Source organism: Sinohyriopsis cumingii, chromosome 1 (assembly GCF_028554795.1).
Source record: "Sinohyriopsis cumingii isolate HCF-2022 chromosome 1, ASM2855479v2, whole genome shotgun sequence".
NCBI lineage: Eukaryota > Metazoa > Mollusca > Bivalvia > Unionida > Unionidae > Sinohyriopsis > Sinohyriopsis cumingii.
This window is the reverse complement of record NC_142961.1, coordinates 57,366,455-57,391,352: the sequence shown is the minus strand read 5'-3', so window position 1 is coordinate 57,391,352 and position 24,898 is coordinate 57,366,455. Positions and strand designations below refer to the sequence as shown.

General features: G+C 43.4%; 1 pseudogene; it reads right to left on the bottom strand.

The window, feature by feature from the left end:
- Nucleotides 1-385: 385 nt before the first annotated feature.
- LOC149806923 (uncharacterized) lies at nucleotides 386-3,340 on the bottom strand (annotated as a pseudogene).
- Nucleotides 3,341-24,898: the final 21,558 nt, after the last annotated feature.

The window sequence follows — 24,898 nt, the reverse complement described above, 5'->3', positions numbered from 1 at the left end:
AAACTTTTAAAAAAGGGGGAAATGTTTAAGACTGCCAGGAACCCTTCGCTGATTCTTCCTATGTCCAATTTAGATTTACTTGATGCTGATAAAAAAATTAAACATGAAACACGTCAGAGTTGTTTTAATGCGTGTCCAATTACCAAAACAACCAAACCATGTTGAAATCGGTATCGTTAATCTCGATGGAAGTTCTGGTCCGGATACTCATTGGGTTGCATATACGATTGATTCACGTGGAGTTGTTAATTTCGATTCGTATGGATTGGCGCCACCAAAAGAATTTTTACGATATAGTTACTAAGCCGTTGACATACCAGTATGGTATTCAACATTAGTAGTTTTGCCAGTCACCCCTGCCGGGGTATAGGCCGCCCACAAAAGATCACCAGAGGCTTCTGTCCTGTGCCATCCCTTCAAGCTGACTCCAGGTGTGACCAATCTTAGTGATGTTCCTTTCAAGGTCGCGTCGCCAGGTTTTTCTTAGTCGTCCCCTTCTACGCTTGCCTTGAGGGTTCCATTTCAATGCCTGTCTGGTAATGTTGGTTGGCGGCTTACGTAGGGTATGTTTTATCCAACCCCACCTTCTCTTCTTGATCTCGTCCTCTAATGGAAGCTGGGAGGTTCTCTGCCACATACTGGTGTTGCTGATGGTCTCTGGCCAGCGGATCTGAAGAATTCTTCTTAGGCAGATGTTGATGAAGGTCTGAACTCTCTTTGCGGTCGACTTGGTGGTTCTCCAGGTCTCTGCTTCATACAGTAGGACTGACTTCACATTGTAGTTGAACAGTCTGATCTTGGTAGTTAAGGAAATTTCATTGGAGCTCCAGATGTTCTTGAGCTGTATGAAAGTTGCTCTCGCCTTTCCGATCCTTGCCTTGAGATCTGCATCTGTGCCACCCTGCTGGTTGATAATGCTGCCCAGGTACGTGAAGGACTCCACCTCTTCCAGGGGACTTCCCTGCAGTGTGACTTTTTTGATAAGGTATGATTGATCTTGAAGATCTTGGTCTTGTCTTTGTGGATGTTGAGGCCAATCTGTGCTGATGTGGCTGCCAGTATGTCGGTCTTGTCCTGCATTTGCTGCTGACTATGGGACAAGAGTGCTAGGTCATCGGCAAAATCCAGGTCCTCAAGTTGATTCCACAATGTCCACTGGATCCCATTTATCTGCCCATTGGTGGACATCTTCATAATCCAGTCGATGGCGAGAAGGAAGAGAAACGGCGACAGCAAGTAAAATTTCCTCACGTCAGTCTGCACTAGGAAGCTGTCTGTGTGCTGTCCTGCATGAATGACTCTGCAGGACATTCCGTTGTAAGTGTTCTTGATCATGTTCACCAGCTTGGTTGGGATGCCATAGTGGCGATGAAATTTCCAGAGTGTCTCTCGGTCCACGCTCTCGAATGCCTTCTCATAATCGACAAAGTTGATGTAGAGTGAAGAATTCCACTCCACCGATTGCTCGACTATGATGCGAAGAGTAGCTATTTGGTCCGTACACGATCTGTTCTGCCGGAAGCCCGCTTGCTCATCTCGTAACTGTGGGTCAACGGCTTCCTTCATCCTCTCCAAGAGGACCCGGTTGAAGACTTTCCATGGTACTGATAAGAGTGTGATTCCTCTGCAGCTGGAGCAGTTGCTGATGTCGCCTTTCTTTGGGATCTTGATGAAGTGTCCCTCCTTCCAGTCAGTCGGTATTTCTTCTTCCTCCCAGATCTTCTCAAAGAGGTGGTATAGCATTTCCACTGAAGCATCTAAGTCTGCTCTGAGGGCTTCTGCTGGGATGCCATCAGGTCCAGCTGCCTTGTCGTTCTTCAGCTGGGTGATGGCTTTCCTGATCTCGTCTCTGGTGGGATGTCACAGGTGATTGGGAGATCTGCATTGGCTGGGTGGATTTCTGGGGGATTTAGTGGGGCTGGCCTGTTCAACAGTTCTTCAAAATGTTCTGCCCATCTCTTAATTTAGTGTTCTGTACTTGCTATGGTCTTTCCCTGCTTGTCCTTTACGTGTCTCTCTGTTTTGCTGTACATGCAAGACAGCTTTTTGGTGATGTTGTACAGCTTCTTCATGTTTCCACTTCTTGTCGCTTCTTCTGCCTCTGCTGCCAATCCTTCAACATAGTTTCTCTTGTCTATCTTGATGCTTCTTTTCACTTCTCTGTGGCATCAGTGTACTCTTTTTGTACCTTTACTTTTGTAGTTCTTGTCCTACTGCTATTTACTGCTGCTTTTTTCTGTTTACGCTTTTGGATTTTGCGCAATGTTTCAGCTGAAATCAGTTCGTTCTGTTGGTGCTTCATGGGGCCTAGTACTTCTTGGCATGTTGATTGTAATTGCCTCTTTAACTTTCTGCCATCTGTTGCGTGTTCAAGAAGCTCTTGTAGCACTAGCACTTGGTACTTGTTGTTAAGCGTCAGTCTGTATTCTTCTTTAGTTTTTGCATCTTTCAACAGGCTGATGTTATACTTTGCTTTCTTCTCTTTGGTGTCCATCCAGTTCTTCTTCAGCTTGAGTTTCAGCCTTGCGACAACTAAGTGGTGGTCAGATGCCACATCTGCTCCCCTCTTCACCCTAACATCTTGCAGGGATCTTCTGAACTTCTTGGGTATGCAGATGTGGTCAACCTGATTTTCTGTCACATGGTCTGGTGATGTACATGTGTTCTTGTGGATTCTCTTGTGGGGAAAGATGGTACCCCCAATGACCAGGTTGTTCAGTGCACAAAGGTCTGCAAATCTCTCTCCATTTTCGTTCATCTCCCCCAGGCCGTGGATCCCCATGGTTTGTTCATACCCTGTGTTGTCTGACCCTACTTTGGCATTGAAGTCACCCATGAGGATGTTGATGTCTTTGTCTGGGAAGCTCTCTACTATATCCTGTAGTCTGTTGTAAAACTGGTCCTTATCTTTTTCTTCACTGTCATTTGTTGGGGCGTAGCACTGTATGATGTTCATCTTTATTTTCTCCTTCTTGGTCCTAAACGTTGCCGTGAGGATTCTGGGCCCATGTGGTTCCCATCCTATCAGTGCATTATATGCTTGCTTTGACAGCAAGAGCCCCACCCCCTGTGAATGAGGTGCATTATTTTCCTCATGTCCTGAATACAGGAGCATCTCTCCTGTCATCAGTCTTCTTTGTCCGGATTGAGTCCATCTTGTCTCACTAATGCCCAGTAGGGATAGGTTGTAGTTCCTCATCTCTGCTGCTACCTGTGCTGTTTTTCCTGCTTCATACATTGTTCTCACATTCCATGTTGCGATGTTAATTCTCCTGTTTGAAAGAAGGGTGGTCTGCTTTATGGCTTCCGCGGGCTCGCGGTTTTCACCACATAGCATCATAAATCTTCCAGAAGAAGACCCTTCCTCCCTCAGGCTTTCAGTTTCTGTTTTTTCTTCTGTTGACGTTTTTGTAGCAAGCTGGGGTTTTACAGGGTCGGGTTGCTAGCCCCACGCCCAACCCTCCTCCTTTTACACACGGGCTTGGGACCGGCCATGGCGGAGTTTATTCAACATTACCAATACAGAAAATAACCGATCCGCCAATATGTGGCCGTGAAGTAATTGCTGTACTCGACGATGTGTCAAGGTCGCTGATACCACCTCATGAAGTCCTGCAAGACTATACATCGTTGTCCAGCGTTTTAAACAGATATTAGTGCAATATACAATTGTAAATATTTACGGAAGATCTTCGCTGAGGAAGGCTCAGAGGAAACCTCAGGGCGACTTATCGAAATATGCAGCTCTTGACGATGTGAAGAATGAACTCGCTAATCTTTTGAGTCTCGCCAATATAGACCAAAATGAAGTCGTTGTTTTTTAGGACCAGGAAGGACGATTAAAGAGGAGCAATATCCCATTGACAGATATTATTCTGAAAGTTCCAGGTGTGATCGAAGATAACTTAGTGGTGTTTGCTAAAAATGGTAAAATTGAAAACTCGGAGGAATCAATTTTAACACTCATGGGAGAGATTACTGGACGCATCAGAAGAATTGTAGATATTATGCATGGCGATCTCAATATGAGTAAAAATACAATTATTAATGTGAGAGAATCAAAATCAAACGATGATGTGGCAACAAAAAGATACATAGACAGTAACAACTCAACGATCAGAACTGAGATCAATGATAGTTTACTATCCGCCGGTGATACAATGACTGGTTTTCTCAACATGGCTAATAATAAAATTCCTGGTCTTTGAGAACCAGAATCAAATGTTGATGCTGAAACGAAGAAATACGTCGATGATAGCAACATTCCGATGATGAACTCGTTAACGACAATCAATGATTGATTGACCACGTTTAGGTCTGAATATTTTAATCATGTAACCGCGCATACAGATTTGCATAGAAACACAAATAGAACCATTCATGATTTTTTGGAAATCCGTCAGTCATCGACATTGAGCTCTCTGACATTAAAAATGTTACCGATGGTGTAGCATACACAGTAGCATCTGGATCGGCATTATGAACATCACTCGATAAATCCATTAAACATCACGCCGAGATTACCGGCATATACAGGTTCTCAGTACTCGGCGGTACAGCATTTACGATATATATCACAATTTCACGGCGTTATGCACTAACTGGAACCTCTGGATCAATGTTAATGATATTAGAGCAAAACGACGAGGAAACGTGTGGTGGAACCCGAACAAAAAGGCATCCCCGTGTTGTATCATTTGTGTCTTGAATTAGTCGCTAAACTAACACTTACTTAGAGTTCCTATTATATAGAATAATGATCCAAAACCACGACTGACGTTCAGCGTGTTAGATACGATCAAGCATGCGAGTGGCATACCCAAATGAAAAATATCATGAACGAGTATACAGCAAAGCAAAGCATTATCTCAGACGTGTCGTTGTTACTGATATAATTGTATCCTCTGCCTCTGCGGTCGTCGCTGAAACAGTAACGGTCATCGGCGCATTGTCAGCCACATACATGATAGCACCAGCGATAGGAATTGGTGTTTCAGTTGCAGCTGGAAATGCCGATATACCTAATATCAGCGCAAAACAAATCACGTGCGCAGTTGATAAATTACAGAACTATAAAATAAAGTTGCACACGGCAACACGCGCATACTCCAAATTATCTTCGTTGATATGATCAGGTTTCAACGATGGAATAATTTCAGTCAAGAATTCGCAGAAGTGATTAAGATTTACTATGAGGCCCTGACTGTGTCAGAATCTACTAAAACCCATATTAGACCAGCGATTTAACAAATCAGGATTTAGAATCAGGGTTTAACAAATAATAATAATATCGCCAACAATGACAACGTCATCACAAGAATTACTACAACAGATCGTCGTTAATACGTTAATACAACATCATTGAAAACCACGATGATATAAGCAATCTCAACCAATCCTGAGTCAGCGTTAGCTTTCTAACTGCGATTCCAGCGAAGGAAATAGCAATAGCACAGTTACGAGTTTATCATAATTGGCCAAATATTAGATCAAAATCATTCGGTGGGTAAGAAGCAAATAAGTCACTGGCATTTGCGTATATATAAAAAAATCTGATGGAACAGACTGGAATATTGTGAGTATACATACGGGCAGTTATCAGATCGAACTGATCAACAATGAATTCCAGCGCAGAAATCCAAAATTGCTATCACTGTTCATAAACCATTATTATCAACCGCGATAGAAATAAATTCTCTAGATTATGACGTAGATACATATCAGTCATTGATGCGAAGTGTGTTACGATGGCCAGAGAGAGCACCAGGACATGAGAGACCACCAGAACCTAAATTTGGTGATTTTATCTCAGGCAAAACCTCGCATTTATAAAATATCCAGATTACCCGAAAAACCTCATATGGAAGGAAATGATGGCCATCCGCGATATAGTTATTTTACTCGCCGAGATTGTTTCGATGCCGGTGCGTCTTTTGGAGATACAACACCGATCGCGTTGGTGATCAGCGAATTTATTTTCAAGTTATTTTTCGATGATGTTAATCTTGAACACAGTAGAGTAAGTGACGAGTTGCGACAGTTGTTTTCCAGGGACATAGACTAATATCGCAATGACGATCTGAAGCAGAAGATCGCAGAAACGGTACAATATACACTCTATGATTTATCCGACTTCGAGTCTGTCAATGATACTATTATAAAAACAGCTATTCAAGATCGTCGTGAGGGTAATTTATCTTCACGCTCGTGCCAGAGTCAAGGAGAGTAAAAAAAAAATCTGTTTCTGAGTCAAAAATGGCGTTTTACAAACGCTACAAACAATTATTTTTGTGGTATTATATAATGTACCAACTTGCGAGAGTTTTTGTATACAACAAAGAGGTATTCGAAAGTGCCGTCAGAACAATCTTGACACTATCCCCCAATGACTTCGTCATCGACAAAGTCAAGGCAGAAAAATTTAATATTAATATACTTATTGATAAATACGGCGATGAAAACATTTTTGTTAACGCAGGAACAGTTAAATAAACTGCAACGAGAACATATTATAACGTCTGTATGTAAAAGAATAATTTAATGAACCGGTACTCGGCTGGTAATCTATATTTGTTCCTGCAGTGATTCAAAATAAAAAAAAAAAAATTAGGATCAATTTTATCAAAAATTTGTAGATCTTCTTCATGCAATTTTTTAATCGCAGAAATAATTGAATTAATATTTTCGGAATTCATTATATAGTACATAATTTTTAAAACAAAAAGATAATAAATTTGGAAACAAAAATAAATGGGGTCCCTTCATTTTTCAGGGTTCTTTTATGAGGCTTTCTTATTTCCGATAGGCACCCTTCATGAAATTTTCTTCCTTGCCTGTGTCAAGGTGCTGACATTATTTCTGAATGTCCTTGTCTGGGGTACCCTTCAATGAGGTTGAGAGCTTATCACCGCTACTGTTTATTTTTGGAGGCTCCAGTTTTCAAATTTGTGAATAGACACTACCCTTTGTGAATAACTAAATTTTAGAGATTCCGAGGGTTGTCTAGGCTTCACAATTCCCCATATCAAACCCAGGGGGGAGTATAAAACGGCACTCACCACGTTGTTCGACTCACGGGATTGGAACGCCAGTCCTCGATTATGAGAACCCACCAACCGCTCCGGTGGCCTAGTGGTTAGAGCGTCCGCCTCGGAAGCGGGAGGTCGTGGGTTCGAACCCAGGCCAAGTCATACCAAAGACTTACAAAAATGGTACTAACAGCTGCCTCGCTAGGCGCTCAGCATTAAGAGGTTAGTGTTAGGACTGGACGGCCTGGTGTCAGGATAATGTGACTGGGTGGGACATCATGCTACATGTCTGCGGCATGATGTCCCAGTGCTTGACATCACTATAAACTGCCACAATGCTGACATCGGAGCAATATGACTGCAAATTTGTTAAAGCTACGTTAAAAATCCTAAATACACACACACACACACACACACAGAGAATCTACCACGTTAGCACTGGACCACGGATCATCCTTTCAGATATATGTTTGAAACATTAATATGAAGTTACATAACGGACAATACCTACAAGCGATCTGTATATTCAATAAATTCACTAAATCACAATTGTTGTATAATTGTGTTAACTGCAGCGTTTTTTATTTCAATTTCCAAACACCGTATAAAGTAATCGCACATAATTTTTATGATTGTATAAATCTGCCGAAGTCATCCGGGATATAAAGTACATACAGGTCTATTGTACTCCTGTATAATTAATAATCTTACCTGGAAACCTAAAAATAACTTACCTGGATTATATTCACAAGGGACGCGTGACTCTTGTTTTCTTGAACTATCAGAGAGAGGGAGAGTCAGTGATGAAGTTAAGGGGTGTAAAACATACAGGAAAGAGGGATAGTCATGGTGTAACATACCCTTACGAAATTCACCGGTTCACATGATCATAAACGACATTGTTCGATATTTATTATGGACAATGTTGAGCTAGATTTTACAATTAGGACACAACAGATAAAGGCTCATTTATAAGCCGAAATAACGCTTCCTCGTCGAACGCAATCAAATTAGGTACAATTGTGGAATACATCAACGGAGAATCACCGCAGTTTGCTCATTTAAGATCTTCGATGCTGTCGTATGTTTCGATAAATTTATTGTCAATGACGAATATATTTGCTGAAACCGCAGTTAGAGTCGCTACATATTCATTTTGCATCGATAAAAAATACACAGAATCACTAAAAGAATTACTTAGCGCCGATGAATCATGGGGTAAATGGAGATTAAAACGAAAAAAAATAAATTGATTATTCTCAATCAGCCGACGTTGAATCTAAGGATATATACCACAATAATAATCAAATAGCAGCGTTGTAATCAGCACCATTTGTAATATGATCAATAGCTGTAAATAAAACTGTTTATCTTAACGGGTGTGGTGGTCTGGTAAAACAACGCGTGCGATTGATTTATTTCTTAACAGTTGTTCTTCAATGGTTGTGTTAGCTCCAATTAAGCCGAGTGGTCTAAAGCGCTCTCCGTTACGGATCACTACCATCTCACCTCTGTCTGTGTGGGTTCGAGTCTCAGATTCAGCCAATGTGGGTATGTGAGAAAGCCTGCCAGTAGCTTCTCGTGGGTCGGTGGTTCTTTCTGGTGGTTTTCCCGGGTTCTTCCTCCACCGTTAATACTGGCCGCCATGTATAGCCTATCGTGTGCTGAAAAATGGCGTTAAACCCCACAACAACAACAACAACTCCAATTAATCGGCTTGCCAGAGAAATGAGCGAACGTAGAGTTAAATATCAAACTTATCCCAGTTTCTTCAGATGGAAAGAAGATGCATGGATTCCTGAACGAATGGGTGAAAAATACATTCACAAGATCATTATTTGGGATGAAATATGCACAGTGTCTTTAGATGTATTTCAGACGTTTCTTGGTTGCTATTATTAACAAAAAATACAGCTGTAATTATGTGTGGTGATCATGGTCAATCACCTTTTACTGGATCATCTCCGCATGGATGGTTGAAAACGTTTGTGGATTATTATGAAGAAATAACTAATGATCATAGAGTGCTTTATCAAGAATTAGTACAGTTCACAGAATTAATCAGGGGCCCCGAGTGGCCTAGTGGTCTAAAGCGCTCTCTGTTACGGATCACTGCCATCTCACCTCTGTCTGCGTGGGTTCGAGTCTCGGATTCGGCCAATGTGGGTACGTGATAAAGCTTGCCAGTAGCTTCTCGTGGGTCAGTGGTTCTTCCCGGGGTTTTCCCGGGTTCTTCCTCTACCATTAATACTGGCAGCCATGTATAACCTATCGTGTGCTTAAAAATGGCGTTAAGCCCTACAGCAACAACAACAAAATTAATCAGACTGCAGCCAGATAGAATTCTATGTGAGGTAAACTCTTATGAATGATTTTAGGAATATGTGGAGACCAGATGATTTAATAGTTGAAAGTAGAAAGATATTTCGTAATAAACTTCAACTCTGTTCACACTCCCTTCTGCTACAACAATAACCCAAGATCTACCCACTGTGATAACTGTGTGTGAATTGAAATGGAAACGTCCCTGATAGTCAGGAGCGAGACCGAGACAGACCGAAATGTATTATATCATCAGTGATATTAATACATTAATATTATTATATCATCAGTGATATTAATACATTAATAGTTAATTAAAATTAGTGATCCAGAAAAGCATTTTTTAATCGATTCAGACACATGAATAAAAACGTCATAGTAGTTAAGTGGGATACCCTAGCCTCAATGGGATTTAGTATTAAAAACACCCCTGGGACAATCTAGCCTCAATGGAAATTTAACATGGGGAAAAATCATGGGACAATCTAGCCTCAAGGTGAATTTAACATGGGGAAAAATCATGGGACAATCTAGCCTCAAGGGGAATTTAACATGGGGAAAAATCATGGGTCACACTAGCCTCAAGGGGAATTGAACATGGAAAAAAACCTTGGGTCTGTTGAGAGATAAGGGAAAATGGAAAAGGGTCGGGACCCTATTTTAATAAGGTCCCGTCCTGATGGGTCTATGGAAATGGAACATACGAAAATTGAAACAGGGAGGGGTCTCTATTTCTTTTTAAACAAAAAAAAAATTTAAAAAAATGGGGTAGGCAATTGAAAGTCTATCTCTTTTCGAGAAATGTGGGTGGCCCTGAAAAGGGCCTTTGGGTTTATTTTAATATGCCCTTAACATAAAGGGCATCTGCAACATCTTCTTCGTCTTAGGCTCCGTCGAATGGTAGGTCCATACATTAACACTCTTTTGAGGCATCCTTGCCTCTCCACGTAAATCCTACGTATCCATAGGCTGGTGTCGGTCCTATGGATAACTGCCCATTTGGATCGGACATACATCGGTATGTCCGTCCTGAACATCATCGAAGATACAAGGGTGGAAGATTCAACGTCGGTCCACATCTTGAGGCACCGAGAACAGGTGAATCAATGCAGTGAACTACGCTTATTTATAGGTAGAGGAAGGATTGAAACGGATTGAGTTCATTGACCAATCCAAACACGCGTTACATAATTCAGTCAGCCCGCATCCAATCCGAAGAGAGCAGTCTGTGACGTCACGTGGTCTATATAGATTCGCTAGCGCCTGTGTGCAGTCAATCTATGCGACAGTTATTCAACATGACGGAAACTCAGAAAACGATCAGTTGGGGTGCACCAGCAGTGGAGACCACCCAAGGGAACCCGGACTTACTTTCAGAAGAGGTAAATTGGGATTTTGTGGATTTTCTTACCTCGCAAGAATTTGTTCAGGAACATTCGTCACCTTCTTCATTACCGCACGTGGAGAATTTTAGACAGAGACAGAAAGAAGAATTGGAGAAATTTATACAACAGCAAAAGGAAGCGGAACAAGGTTTTCTTCTACAGCAACAGCAGCAAGTAGAAGAGGTAAGAAAAAAACAAGAAGAAGAAGAAGCAGCAGCAAAGAAATAAGGGTGTGAAAATCAAACGGTCACAGTACTGTTAGACATTTTAGCGGAGTTAAGAAGTCTGAAACAAATGTATCAGACATCTTCATCACGACCGAAGAGAATACGACCTTCCCGAGCTAAACACTCCAACCCTGTGACTAAGCCTACCGTACCACCCTTAGTGATTTCAACCAAATCATCATCATCATCAACAATACGCAGTCCAGAAGTAGGCCTTGGCCGTGGCAAAGGCTTAAGACAGTTAAAGTTGATTGCTTAAACTCACCCCTACACCAAAAAAGGCCCTTTTCAGGGCCACCCACGTCTCTCGAAAAGAGATAGACTTTCAATTGCCAATAACTAAAAAAAACAACATTTTACACCTATAGTACGTGTCTGTGTATGAGTGTACGTTCTTATTTTAAAATCAAAACCCAAAGACACTTACCTTTAAATACTTAATTTATTCTTTTATAAATATTAACAATCCAATTCACAATTCACAACAGAGCACTTTAAAAAGTTCATACACTTCTTCTGTCTCATTGTTTAGTCGCTCTGTTTTTTAAATTTCTTCACCGTCACAGTCTTTTCCCCCTCTTCCTCCTCACTTTCTTCCCTTCTTCTTTTCTTCTCCTGTTTCTTTTTCTTTACCTGGCTGCTTTCTTCCTCTGAAGAATCCCTCTCTTCTTCCTCTGAAGAATCCCTCTCTTCTTCTGACTCCTTTTGTTTCTTTTTTGGGCAATCTGGAGACCAATGTCCTTTTTCTTGACAATAATAACAGGTATCTGGACTTTTGTCTTTTCTAGCCCCTTTTTTCTTTTTTGACGGTCTGGACACTCTGAAGACCAATGCCCTTTCTTCTGACAGATATAGCAAGTATCTTCACTTTTATCTTGAAAGGAAGGAGAGTAGTCCGTCGGCTGGTCTGAAGAAAATTTTCTAATGACCCCTCGCAAAGCTCTGATGAAATGTTCGATTTGGGTAGTCTCTTCCATCGTTGTGCTCGGTTTGAGAGTGAAATGAATAGTGAAAGGACAAGACACATACCCTTTTATATACGCTGGTCTGCCATGATTATAAATTAGTCCATGGTGTTTAAACTGTAGTCATTTGACGTTTTGCTATCAAGATGAAACGATCCAATTCATTTGAGAAGAAAGAAGAAGAAGAAAGTAAGAGGCAGAAACGTGATCTATCGCCTCGTACCAGGGCTGAAGTCTTGGCACAAATTCATGCCAGTGATTTTGAAGAGGACATGCGTGAACCAGAATCCATGCCCTCTAAACAAAGTTCACCACCCTTAGTCAACCCTGAAAAGTACTATGACATTCGAGAGACGGAAAAGCGCTCCTCTAGAAAATTTAGAACCACGGCTTACAAATACACGGTGAAGTTTAAAGATTTCAAGTCCGAAGTACCGTTGGAGAAAGCAGAAGGGTTCATCACTGGGGTGTGGGATTCTTTACTTACCACACTCAAGCGACAATGTCAACCCAAAGAAGACGATCGCTTGAGACTTTCCATACAACACGACGGTTTGAAATCCCCTGTTTGGATCGAGTTTAGCACCCCTGCAGAATTGACCGCTTCCAAAGTCATGGACAAGATTCAACACGTACAACAATCCAATGATCAGTTTGACATCACCGATTGAAAAGCCACACTGGACGTGACCCACGTCTCTCCTCCTCAAGGGACTGGACGCAAAAAGATGTTATTGGTGGACGAGCTTCGCAGTACCAAAACAAGTCTCGTCCGAATTCACAACCCTCAAGATCAGATGTGTTTAGCCAGGGCCATCGTGGTGGGACGAACCTATGCCAACAGGAACGACACGGCAGAATGGAAAAGAGCCTGGAAAACTATTCGACAATCGGACCGAGCCAAACAACGAAACGAAGCAGAACTCCTGTTACAACAAGCCGGCTTGCCCAAAGACACACCCTGTGGCATTCCTGAAATGCAAACATTGCAAGATGCCCTAGCTCCACGCTACACTTTGAAAGTGCACCCTCAAGAAATGCGTGGGCCTCTGTTGTTTCGAGGGAAAGACTTTAAGGACGGAAAATACATTCATGTCTATCATCACGATGACCATTTCGATACCATTACCAGTATTACTGGATTCCTGGGATACGGTTATTACTGTGAGAAATGTGACTATGGCTATAACAATCGAGAGCAACACAAGCATTGTGGATCGAAATGCTTAGGATGTTTGGCCTCTCCACCCTGTCAGAGCGAAGGGCAAGAACCAGTGCATTGTTCAAGTTGTCTGCGCACGTTTGTCAGCCCTGCCTGTTACCAACAACATTTGAAGACGCAAGGTTCACAGCAGAAATGTGCTTGTCAACTGCTGAGATTGTGCCCTACGTGTGGACAAGGCCTACGTACCAATTTATTACCAAGGGACACGTATGTCGAGGAAAGAAAAAATGTCACATTTGTCATCACATCGTGGACTTGGAACATCAATGCTACGTGCAAAAATACCAATCTCAACCAGAAAAATAGGATGGACACAAGAAGAAAGGCAATTTCATCTTTTTCGATTTCGAATGCATGCAAGAGACCGGTATTCACATTCCTAATTTTTGCGTGGCTCATCGAGCGTGCGAAAAGTGCATTCAAGAACCTATCATGAGTTATTGCCCTCACTGCAGTAAGATTCCTGGAGGACGTGAAAAAATCTTTCGAGGACCAAAGACGCTAGACGATTTTGCCAAATGGGTCTTAGACCCCATCGACAAGACATGGAGCCAAGAGGACATCGAACGTTACGGAGATTGTCATCGCCAGGCCACAGTGATGGCTCACAATTTCTCCGGATACGATGGACAGTTTCTTTTGAAGTACTATACGGAACAAGGCACCGAATGTCCTAAAGTCACTGTGAACGGTGTCAAAATCATTTTCATGCAAGTGGGACAAGTGCAGTTTAAAGATTCGATGAGTTACTTGACCATGCCTTTGAGTCGAATGCCTAAAACGTTTGGAATGACAGAAATGGCTAAAGGGTACTTTCCTCACTTTTTCAATACGGAAGCCAACCAACACGCCGTTCTACCCCATTTGCCCAAGGCTCGCTATTACGACCCCGACAACATGCGTACCGAACAACGAGAATATTTGTACGCTTGGTACCAGGCTCACGCCTCGGACCCCTTCGACTTTCAGGAAGAAATGCTAAAGTATTGTCGTTCCGACGTGGACATTTTACGGCGTTGCTGTGGAAAATTTCGAGAACTGTTCATGGAACACGGAGGGGTCGATCCTTTGAAAGAAGCTTGCACCATTGCCAAAGCGTGTTCCTTAGTGTACAGACAACGAGTCATGCCTGAAAACACCGTAGCTGTCATCAGTCCTCAAACGACCAACTATGTCAAACGTCAATACTCGGTCAAAGCTCTACGCTGGTTACATTACTTGTGCGACAAGGAAGACAAATGGATTCAGCATGCCCGCAACGGAGGGGGCGAAAAGACCATCGGAACGCATTCGATCGATGGCTGGGACTTAGAAAACCCCAAGATCGTGTACGAGTTTAACGGTTGCTTATTTCACGGAAGCCCCGTCTGTTACCCTGATCGCGGCACTAAAAATCAGTTTTTGCAACGAACCATGGAAGACTTGTACCAGGACACTTGTCAGCGACGCCTAAAGTTAGAACAGCAAGGATACCAAGTGGTGGAAATGTGGGAACACGAATACGATCACCGTTTGAAAACCGATCCCGAGTTTAAACGCCTCGTGGAAAGTTACCAGTTCATGGACCCGCTGAACCCGAGGGATAGTTTGTACGGAGGAAGGACCAATGCCACCTGTTTGCTGTACCAAGCCGACGAAGAGAAAGGAGAAGAAATCAAATACTTGGATGTGTGTTCGCTGTATCCCTACGTGTGCAAATATTGTCGCTTTCCTGCAGGGCACCCACAATTGTTGACGGAACACATCGACCTGAAAAACATTCGACAATACGAAGGCTTGATCAAGTGTAAAGTTTTGCCTCCCACGAACCTATACCATCCCGTGCTACCTCACCATTGCCAAGGCAAACTGATGTTTCCTTTGTGCCGTACTTGTGCCGAAACGTGCAACCAATACCAACCTTGTCAGCACACCCAGGAAGAACGGGTCTTGACGGGGACGTGGGTCAGCGTAGAATTGTTCAAAGCTCTGGACATGGGATACCAACTATTAGAAGTGTACGAAATTTGCCACTTTCCCAAGACACAACAATACCACAAGGGTGACCCCACTCACAAAGGCATTTTCGCAGACTACGTGGATGCCTTTTTGAAACTAAAGCAAGAAGCCAGCGGCTATCCGTCCTGGTGTCACACTCCCGAAGACCAAAAGACATTCAAAGAGAAATACTGGGCACAAGAAGGCATCTCTTTAGATCACATCGAGAAAAACGAAGGCGGGCGATCGTTTGCCAAAGTGATGTTAAAATGCTTGTGGGGAAAAATGGCACAACGACCGTGTTTACCCAAGACGGAATATTTGACCGAATCTTCCCGCTACTTCCAGATGATTCACGACAAAACCAAATTCATGAAACACGTGGACGTCGTTCGCGAGAATTTGATCTTGGTCAATTACGAAGAAGATCTGGACTTTGTACAAGACGACCCTTTTGGAAATGTCATCATTGCGGCTTACGTGACAGCTCATGCTCGCTTAAAATTGTACGAAGCTTAAGAACTGTTAGGGGAACGTGTCCTGTACTTTGACACGGACAGTTGCGTTTACATCCATTACCCGAGTCAATATCACCCTGACATCGAAGGAAACCGTTTAGGGGCCTGGACAGACGAGCATCCTGACGACAAGATTCTAAGTTTCGTCAGTGGCGGTCCAAAAATTACGGCTACGAATACCGGGACAAACAAGGAGAAGTGCACACGACGTGTAAAGTGAAAGGATTGACTCTGAATTATCGTACCAGTCGTGTGGTCAACTTTGGGGTATTGAAAGAAGCCTTGCAATCTGGAGAGGATAAACACTTTAAAGTGAAAACTCACCAACCCAACAAGATTGTACGTTTACCCACCCACCACATCGTTAGTCGATCCCTGGAAAAAGTCTATCAAATCGTGTACCAGAAGCGAGTGCGACTTCCCAATCATTTCACCTTACCGTATGGACACGTTGGTATTGGTCTGTATATATAAAGGAACCCTAGGCAAGATCGATAGTTCATTGTGACTACCAAGACCAAGCGAACAAGATGAATACTTTCAGAGAAACACAAAACAAGTTCAGAAGGGCACAATTCAAGTTTGGGGGCTCTGAAGTGGAATGCGATTGTGAGCCTTGCGATGGGAACGATGCTGTACGCTGTGACCTTAGCGATGCCGTAAAGCATCATGGGGACTTTGTTCTCACTACCCCTATCATGGAAAGTGATGCTGTGCGTGTCAAACCTGAGGGATGCGAAAGTGATGCCACTCGTCCTCTTGGACACTTTACTGGGTTTCATTTTAAAGGTGAATGTCTACCTTCACGTCTACCTCCCTACGGATGTCATCCAGCGCTGAGCAAACTCCTGTCCATTTCACCCTACCCTCATCGAAACGAACCTGTGAAAGACGAATATTCGTTCCCTGTGCGTTTGTCGGAATACTGCGACTTTGAAAATCGTCTTCAATCGTTCAAAGGAAAATGGCCTAAGTATCTGGGAGGTCCGACCCCCGAAGAATTAGCCAGAGCCGGATTTTTCTACTTGGACGAAGGGGATAAAGTCAAGTACTTCAGTTGCGGTGTGTCAATTCACCACTGGGAACCGCAAGATTCGGCCTACCTAGAACATGCTCGTTGGTCACCAAATTGTCATTACTTACCCTTAGTGGGACCGAGACACTGAAGTAAACTTACCATGTCGTTGAAGAAGAAACCAGATTGGCTAGGAGTCAAATGTTGGACATCACCGAGACCAGTATTTAAACTTCATTTCAAAAACGATATTGAATCATTACCTAAAGAACTGCAAGAGAAGATTTACAAGGAAGTTTGGCAGGGACTTGCCAGAGTGAAATCTCAATGGGTAACTGTAGAACTTTTGTGCCGAGAAATTCACAAGAGGAAAGTGAAAAAAGTCAATCATTGTGTTAGATTTCTCTGGGTCAAGTGTGCATTCGTCCTATTATATCACTCAAAAGAGTTCAGTGAGATTCTTGGACGTTACCCTGAATGGCAGTGGTCAGACATTACTCACTATGTGGATTACTTTTGCTCTAGGAGAAGATTGTGAATTGTACGGACTGACCTATTCATGGATACTTTACAAGAGAACATTTGTGCTTTGCCCGTGGAGTTGAGAGAACGCATTTACCGAGAGCTGGTCAAAATACAAGTCAAACATAAAGAACAATTGCATCCGTTACGTCACCAGACCTTTAACCACTGGTACCTGAATGGTATAAGAAGACCGATTCGTCAGAAATTGTTTCAGTGGTCAGACCTTGTTCATCACTTTCAGTTAGTGAATGAACTAAATGTTCGTAATTTTGGTTACTTCGAGATTCACCTAGAGCAACGTATTGAGGAAGACGAGTTAAAGGATTACCAGCATATTTTACGTGGAATCTGCTTAGCGGAAGACGAAACATCTACACAAACTCTGAAGTGTAGGTTACAGTATGCAAGATTTAGATTCCCTACTGGAGAACGAAGATGTCTAGTTAGAAAGTACCTTTATTGCTTCCGAAATAAAGAGACTATAAAATCAGGAATCCATGCCACGGCTTATGTCACAAGTGATTGAACAGATTCCGTGGAAGGAACTCAATGACCATATTCATACCGTGGATCATTACCATCAATTATTACAAGAACTGTATCCATTCAATTTGGGACGACGCATAGTGTGTGTCTTAGTGACTTGTTTTCTGGGATTTCGTTTACCAGCCGATTCCTTGTGGACTCTTTACGATCAGTACTTACCACCCCAATGGCCTTAAATGGTCACGAAAGACTCCTTTTGCTCAAAGCCTTGCGTTTTCATCTGGATACTTCTCGACCTCTACGGGAAAAAAAGATTCGTCAACTTTTATCTACCGAAGACGTGTATGACGATGTGTGTGTAGCTTGTGACTTACACCCCCATTGGACAGATGTTCGTGACTGGAAAAAGGGGGGTTTTGAGGCTTGAAGCCAAGAAGTGGCCCAGTATGCACAAGAGCTGTTCAAGGAAAAAAGTTACTTTTCAACCTGTGTTAGTGACAGTGCCAGAAGAACCCGTCACCGAGAACATCCACTCGCTTCAGGACAAGACTGTCATGGACATTCCTGAAAGGTCATTCCGGGAGGACACTTGTGTGACAATACCTCATGTAGAGACTGTAAGAACATTACACACTGTCCCTAGGACATCTTGGTTACCCAAAACATGTTGTACAGAGACTTGTTTATATTCCACTTTGATCGTTTTGATGTGTTTTTTGTTCCTGTACATAACTATTTGGCTTTTATGTATTTTTGTCTTTCGTGTTGTTCATATTTGAAACATTCAATAAACGTGTCCTGAAAAAAGTATATAAACTCTTGTCTTGTCTGTTTTCGTGTCACAAGTGATATTCCTAACACTATGGCTACCTCTGCTGTCTCTACTCCCTCTTCCTCCATTGTCAAAGTTATCGACGAACACTTAGATCGTGCCAGTTGGGAGGCTTTGTATCTTCGCCATCCCTTTAACATGCTCATTGCTGGACCTAGCGGTTCAGGCAAAACCAAATTCGTCAAACGCTTGATCGAACATAAACATCATTTGATCGATCGTCCACCTCAACGCATCGTGTGGTGTTACAAAGAGTGGCAATCGGCGCACAGCCTCTTGCGAGAAAGTCAAGGCGATTCCATCGTGTTTGTGGAAGGCATTCCTAAAGAAGACGACGGCATCGTCTCTAACATCCGTCAAACCCATTTGGTCATTTTCGACGACATGTTAGGAGAAGACGAAGAAGAAATTAAACTCTGGTTCACGCGCAAAGGGCACCACCGTAATGCCAGTGTCGTTTACATCACTCAAAATTTGTTTCAACAAAGTAAAGCCCATCGCACCATCAGTCTCAATGCACATTACGTGGTCTTGTTTAAAAGCCCTCGAGATAAATCGCAAGTGCAAGTCTTAGCCAAACAGTTAGGGACGCCTTGGCTGACTCGGGCGTACGACGATGCCACTCAAACTCCACACGCCTATTTACTCGTCGATTTGAAATCTACGACCCCCGATGATTTGCGATTTCGTACCCACTTGTTTCACCACTGGTGCCAAGACGGAGGGCCTGTCCTGTACACGTCTCCGTCCTCGACTTAACTTCACTTCACAAAAAATCTATAAAAACCTCAGACACTTTTCGTCTGTCTCACACACAGTTTGAACATGACGTCCCTTCAGTCGCATCTTCCCGTCAAATTGATTCGTGCCTTGTATGGCATCAGTCGAGAAAAAAATCCACAAATACGGGCTCGTGTCTTAGAAGATAGTCTCAAAGAAGTCTTACGATGGTTCACGGTGACGGCATGTCAGTTACTACAAGGGATCATTCAGATTCCTCATCAAACCAAACGCTTTTTTGATCGAAACAAAGTCGCTTTGACCCAACTGGCCGATCCTCGCATCGACACTCAAACCAAAAACCAAATTATTTTGAAACCTGGAGGGAGCGGTACTCTAGGAGGGGTCATCATTCGCTCTCTCTTAAGATGGGATCCTAATGCCCCCAAAGTTCTCCCCAAGAAAAAAGTCAAACGAAGCTCCAAGAAGAAGAAAAAGACCAGGTCCCCAAGGAGACTCGTGTCTCCAAGAACTTCTCCAGTGGCGGGACCCTCCTATTACCAGTCATCACCCCGGAAAAAGAAAAGCCCCCAGAAAAAGAAACAGAGAAAAAGTCCCCAGAAAAAGAAAAGTCCACAGAAGAAAACTAGTCGCAAGAGAGGCACTTCGGTCAGGACGCAACCTTACACTCGCAAACCACGACCTGCAACGGCGGTGACCGCGTCTCCGGTAGCCTCAGCTTCATTCACTTCTCCGTTGATGACACCAAGAACTGAAGAGTACTTGGAGACGTTGATTACACCAAGAACGTCTCCGTTAATGACCCCAATAACTTCTCCAGTGGCAGGTCCTTCCAATTTAGTGGCAGTGGCCGCTGCTCACAAAGTACCTTCTCCCAAAATCAAAGTTCAAGAAAGCTCGGGAATGTTTACAAAGTTTACTGGATTTGTCCAAGCAAGAACTGGCTCGATTTAGTCCGTTACTTACCCCTGTACGACGTGTCATGCCTGTCCTGAAGTTGATACGACGTAAAGACAACCAGTGGCGACGCGTTCCAGTATAAAAGGGGCCTGTGACTAAATAGGGGTATCAGTGTTTTTTGGTGCTGAAGACTCAAAGATGTCACCCTCCAGAAAACATCCCTGTTCTAAACAACCCCAAGGAAAGAAAAGGAAAGGACTGCCTCCTCGTTTAGTCAAACATGGGGACATGTTATCTGTCCTGTCCAAAGCTTCTCCACCCCTACGAAAAAAACTCATTCAAACGGCCTCCAAAGAGGTTATCGATACCGTGTGCGAATGTTGTTTGAACGTCTTGAAAGGCACGATCCCTTTGTCCAAACACCAGAAACATTGCTTAGGCAAACATCGTCACGTCCCCATTCGTCAAAAGAAGAAGATGTTGGTCCAACGTGGAGGAATTTTACCCCTCTTGTTAGGCCCATTGCTGAAAGGAGTCTTGGGAACCATGTTAGAAGGACTGGTGGGAGCAAGATAAAAAGGCCCTCTGGACTCCCAAGATCTCAGAATCGACCCCTGACATCCCATGGAAGGACGAAAACTAGCTTTAGTGCCTTACAAACGATGGATGGAATACCATCGTTGGCAAGAACAACGTACCCCGCATTTACCTCCCAATCCCAATTTGAGCGAGATGTCCCAGTTACAACACGAATTGCAGTCCTTAATGGATCGCCAAGATTTGTCCGAAACAGAAAAATCGCAAAAGTACGGTCAACTCTTGCAACGACTGCAACTCTTTCACCAGAAAGCCTCAGACGAAATAGCTCTTCCCACTCTGAAAGATTTGAAGACCTTGGTGAAAAGTCCAGCAACATCACCACTACCAGTGACCAAGACAGAAAAAGGAGAAGAAGAAGAAGAATAAGAAGGGTTTCAAACTCCACCAGAAAAAGTACGCAAGTTAACATCACCACCTACCTCCAGAATTGGATGGATTAAAAAGATGATGACCACCCCTTCTTCATCACAAGAGAAAAAGAAAGTGAAGACAGAAGTGAAGACAGAAGTGAAACAAGAACCGATATCCCCCGCTCAGACATCCTCCTCTTCGACACCTATTGCCGGTCGCACACGCAAAGCATTGCAATCCAAGAAAGTACCCCAAGAGAAAAAGAGTAGCATCTTTCAAGAGTGGGTGCATTATTAACACACAAACCAACAAATGGAAAAAGTCTTAGCCAGCATTTACTACGATCCTGTAGGTTACGCAGGAGTTAAAAATTGTATCGTGCTGCCAAAACGCGACTGAAAGGTCTCCGTTTACCTCAAGTGCAACGATGGTTACAAGAACAAGCTACCTACACTTTACACAAACCCATTCGACGCAAGTTTGCCAGAAGTCGCACCCGAGTGGAAGGCATCGATCATCAATGGCAAGCCGATTTAGACGATGTCTCTCATTTGGCCAGCTATAATCGTGGCTACAAATATTTATTTTGTGTCATTGACGTCTTTTCCAAATTTGCCTGGGTCATACCCTTGACTTCCAAATCGAGCAGCGAGTTAGTGCGAGCCCTGCAACGAGTGTTGAAACAAAGCGGTCGTCACCCACTTCGATGTCAAACGGACAAAGGTACCGAATTTCTGAACCAAGCTTTCCAAAAAGAATTAAAGAAACGTGACGTTCATTTTTTTACCACCGCGAATCCTGAAACCAAAGCCAGCATCGTAGAACGTTTTCAACGCACTTTGAAAGAACGCATCTGGAAATATTTTACGCATCACCACACTCTGAAGTACATCGACATATTACCGCACCTGGTGCAAGCGTACAACCAATCTTACCATCGAAGCATCGGACGTGCCCCGCAAGAAGTGACTCCCGAGAACGAAGTGTTGGTGTTTGAGCGCCTGTTTGGTACGTCCCCGACAAGGGCTGCCCCCAAGAAAAGTGGAGTGTTGGCCGTAGGAGATCGGGTGCGCATTGGCAAAACCAAATGCACTTTCGACAAAGGTTACTTACCTAACTGGACGACCGAATAGTTTCGTGTCACTGGACGAGTGCATGGCCGTCATCCTGCCGTCTATAAATTGGAGGACATGAACGGAGAAGTGCTCAAAGGAACGTTTTACTTACCCGAGTTACAACGTGACACCAAAAAAGAAGACGACGTGTACGACATCGAAAGCATTATCGAACGCAGAACCCGTAAAGTGGGTAAACGACGTGTCAAAGAAGTCAAAGTACGTTGGAAAGGATATCCACCCAGTTTTGATTCTTGGATCGACGCTTCGTAAGTCATCGACTATAAAAAGAAGTGACCATCATGCCCTTTCACACAGACGCAGCTACGTCGACCACTCCTTCACCTAGTTCTTCTCTGCAAGATTTACAAAAACAACCTTTGTGGGTGTGGTGTGGAGAACGTGTGCCTAAAACTCAAATCGTCTTTTTCTGCCAAATCTTCATGGTGTATTGTGTCATCGGGGCAGCCATCGCCAATTTAAGTTTGCAACAAGGAGACAAACAATTGTGGACCATTTTATTGAGCAGTTGCATCGGTTACCTGCTTCCCAATCCCTCCCTGAAATTCTCCTCGAACGGGAACCACGGGAACCTTGTGTTCATTGCAAGTGTCAGTCACCACTCCAATAACAACAACAATAACCCTATTTTGGGCGGAGACACGCCTCTGACGTCCAGTAACCCCTCGGACAGCCACAGAACTCTGGAATTATGAGTCACCAAAACCAATTTTACTTAACTTTACCCAGTGACAGTTCCATGGAGGTGTTTCCCAAGAACACGTTGTGCTGTTACACGGCCAAATTACCTCAGACCATCCCATTAGATCAGGAAGCCCACTGGGAAGTGGCTTTAGTAGAAATCATTCACCCGACCCAAGTCCTCAATGTCCTTCCCAATCAAAATTCTTTTGATGTGGAAGTTTATGACGAGCAAATGCAACTGTACTTGGATACTCATGGCAAATATAACATCAAAAGCCCTGGCACACAAAATCAAAAGTACACCACCTATCACTTGTTCGCTCCCCCAGGCTATTATTTTAGTGGTCAACATTTGGTGAGCACCATAGCCTCCAGGTTTAATGTCGTGTTTCTGAAAGCTTTGGAAAGTGCCAAAAAAAGTGTCACCATGGAATACCACAAAGCAGCTCGTCGCTTCTTGATGAAATTTGACGGGAGTAAAATCGTGTCCATTTTATTTTGTCCTGAATTGTTTGACATGTTGGGCGGAGACATGGACATGAGAATGGCCATGCTCAAGAAAAACGAATTACCAATAGTTTACGACAACGAGTCTTTTAGCAAGTTATTTTGTGCCCCGGTAGAACTGAACCAAGGACTGAATTTGATGTTTGTGTACTCCGATGTGGTGGAGTATAACGTGGTGGGGCACACCTCCGTACCGTTACTGCGTGTCATTCCTTTCAACGTGGATTCTGCCACGAACGCTGACGAGGAAGGTGGAAACACTTACCACGTTCACCGCGAATTTGTACATCCTCACTATTTGCCTGTCAGCAAGTCGTATTTGGACACGGTCAACATTGCTATAAAAGGAGATCTGGGACAAAATATTCCATTCACCAAAGGAAAAGTCACGGTGAAACTCCATTTTCGAAAACGGTTCTCTCACGACTCGTAAGTCATGTATCCAGTGTACCGAGGGGTTGCTCGACAGCGAGGACACGGTTTAGGAGATATGTTAAACTCGGCCTTTCGTTCGGTGGCCCCGGTGTTGAAACCGATGGTGACACGGGGATTGCACGCCTTGAAAGATGCGGCACTGACGCAAGGCAAAGAATTTCTCCAAAATGTCATCATCGACGAACAAAATCCTAAAGAAGCCTTCATGAGGGCAGGCAAAAATGTCTTGCTGCAAACGGGTAAAGACCTTTTGGGCCGACGAGACACACCTATAAATGCCCTGCACGCTACCGAGTCAGGCATTCAGCAAGGACAAGGTAGAAAGAGACGACGAAGAAAACACCCTTTCACCAGACTTCACACGTCTAAAGCTAGAAAGGCCAAGAAAAGAAGAACCGTTCGAGACTTAGACGTTTTCGATTATTGAGAAACAGAAAAATGATGCACCGAGAGTCTTGCGCCTGTTCCAAGTCGGAACTGGATCTGTTTGCCATGCCCCCCACCATGATGACCATGCAAGAATCCCAGTGGGTGGAATTTCATCCCGTCTCCTCTTTGACGGATTCCGCTCCCATCGAGTTTGAAATCAAAGGACAACCCGAAGATTACATCGATCTGAATAGCAGTTACCTGTATTTGAAAGTGAAAGTGATCAAAACGGACAACACCAATCCAGGAGGCGATGCTAGAGTAGCTCCTGTCAACAATTTCATGCATTCCTTGTTCAGCGAAGTGGACTTGTACTTGAATAACAAACTGGTCAGCAGTAGCATGGATACTTACCCATATCGTGCCTACCTGGAAAATCTCTTGACGTACGGAAAAGAAGCCAAGAATGCTCATCTGGATGCTTGCGTGGTATGGAAACCTGACACGGCGGGTGTAGCCACGTTTAGCGACACAGTCCTGACAGAAGATGACAATCCTCACAATGTGGGGTTTAACGACCGTCGTAAGAAAATTCTGCAAGGGTGAAGTTTAGAACTGATGGATCGTTTGCATTTGGACATGTGGTTACAAGAAAAGTATTTGCTGAACG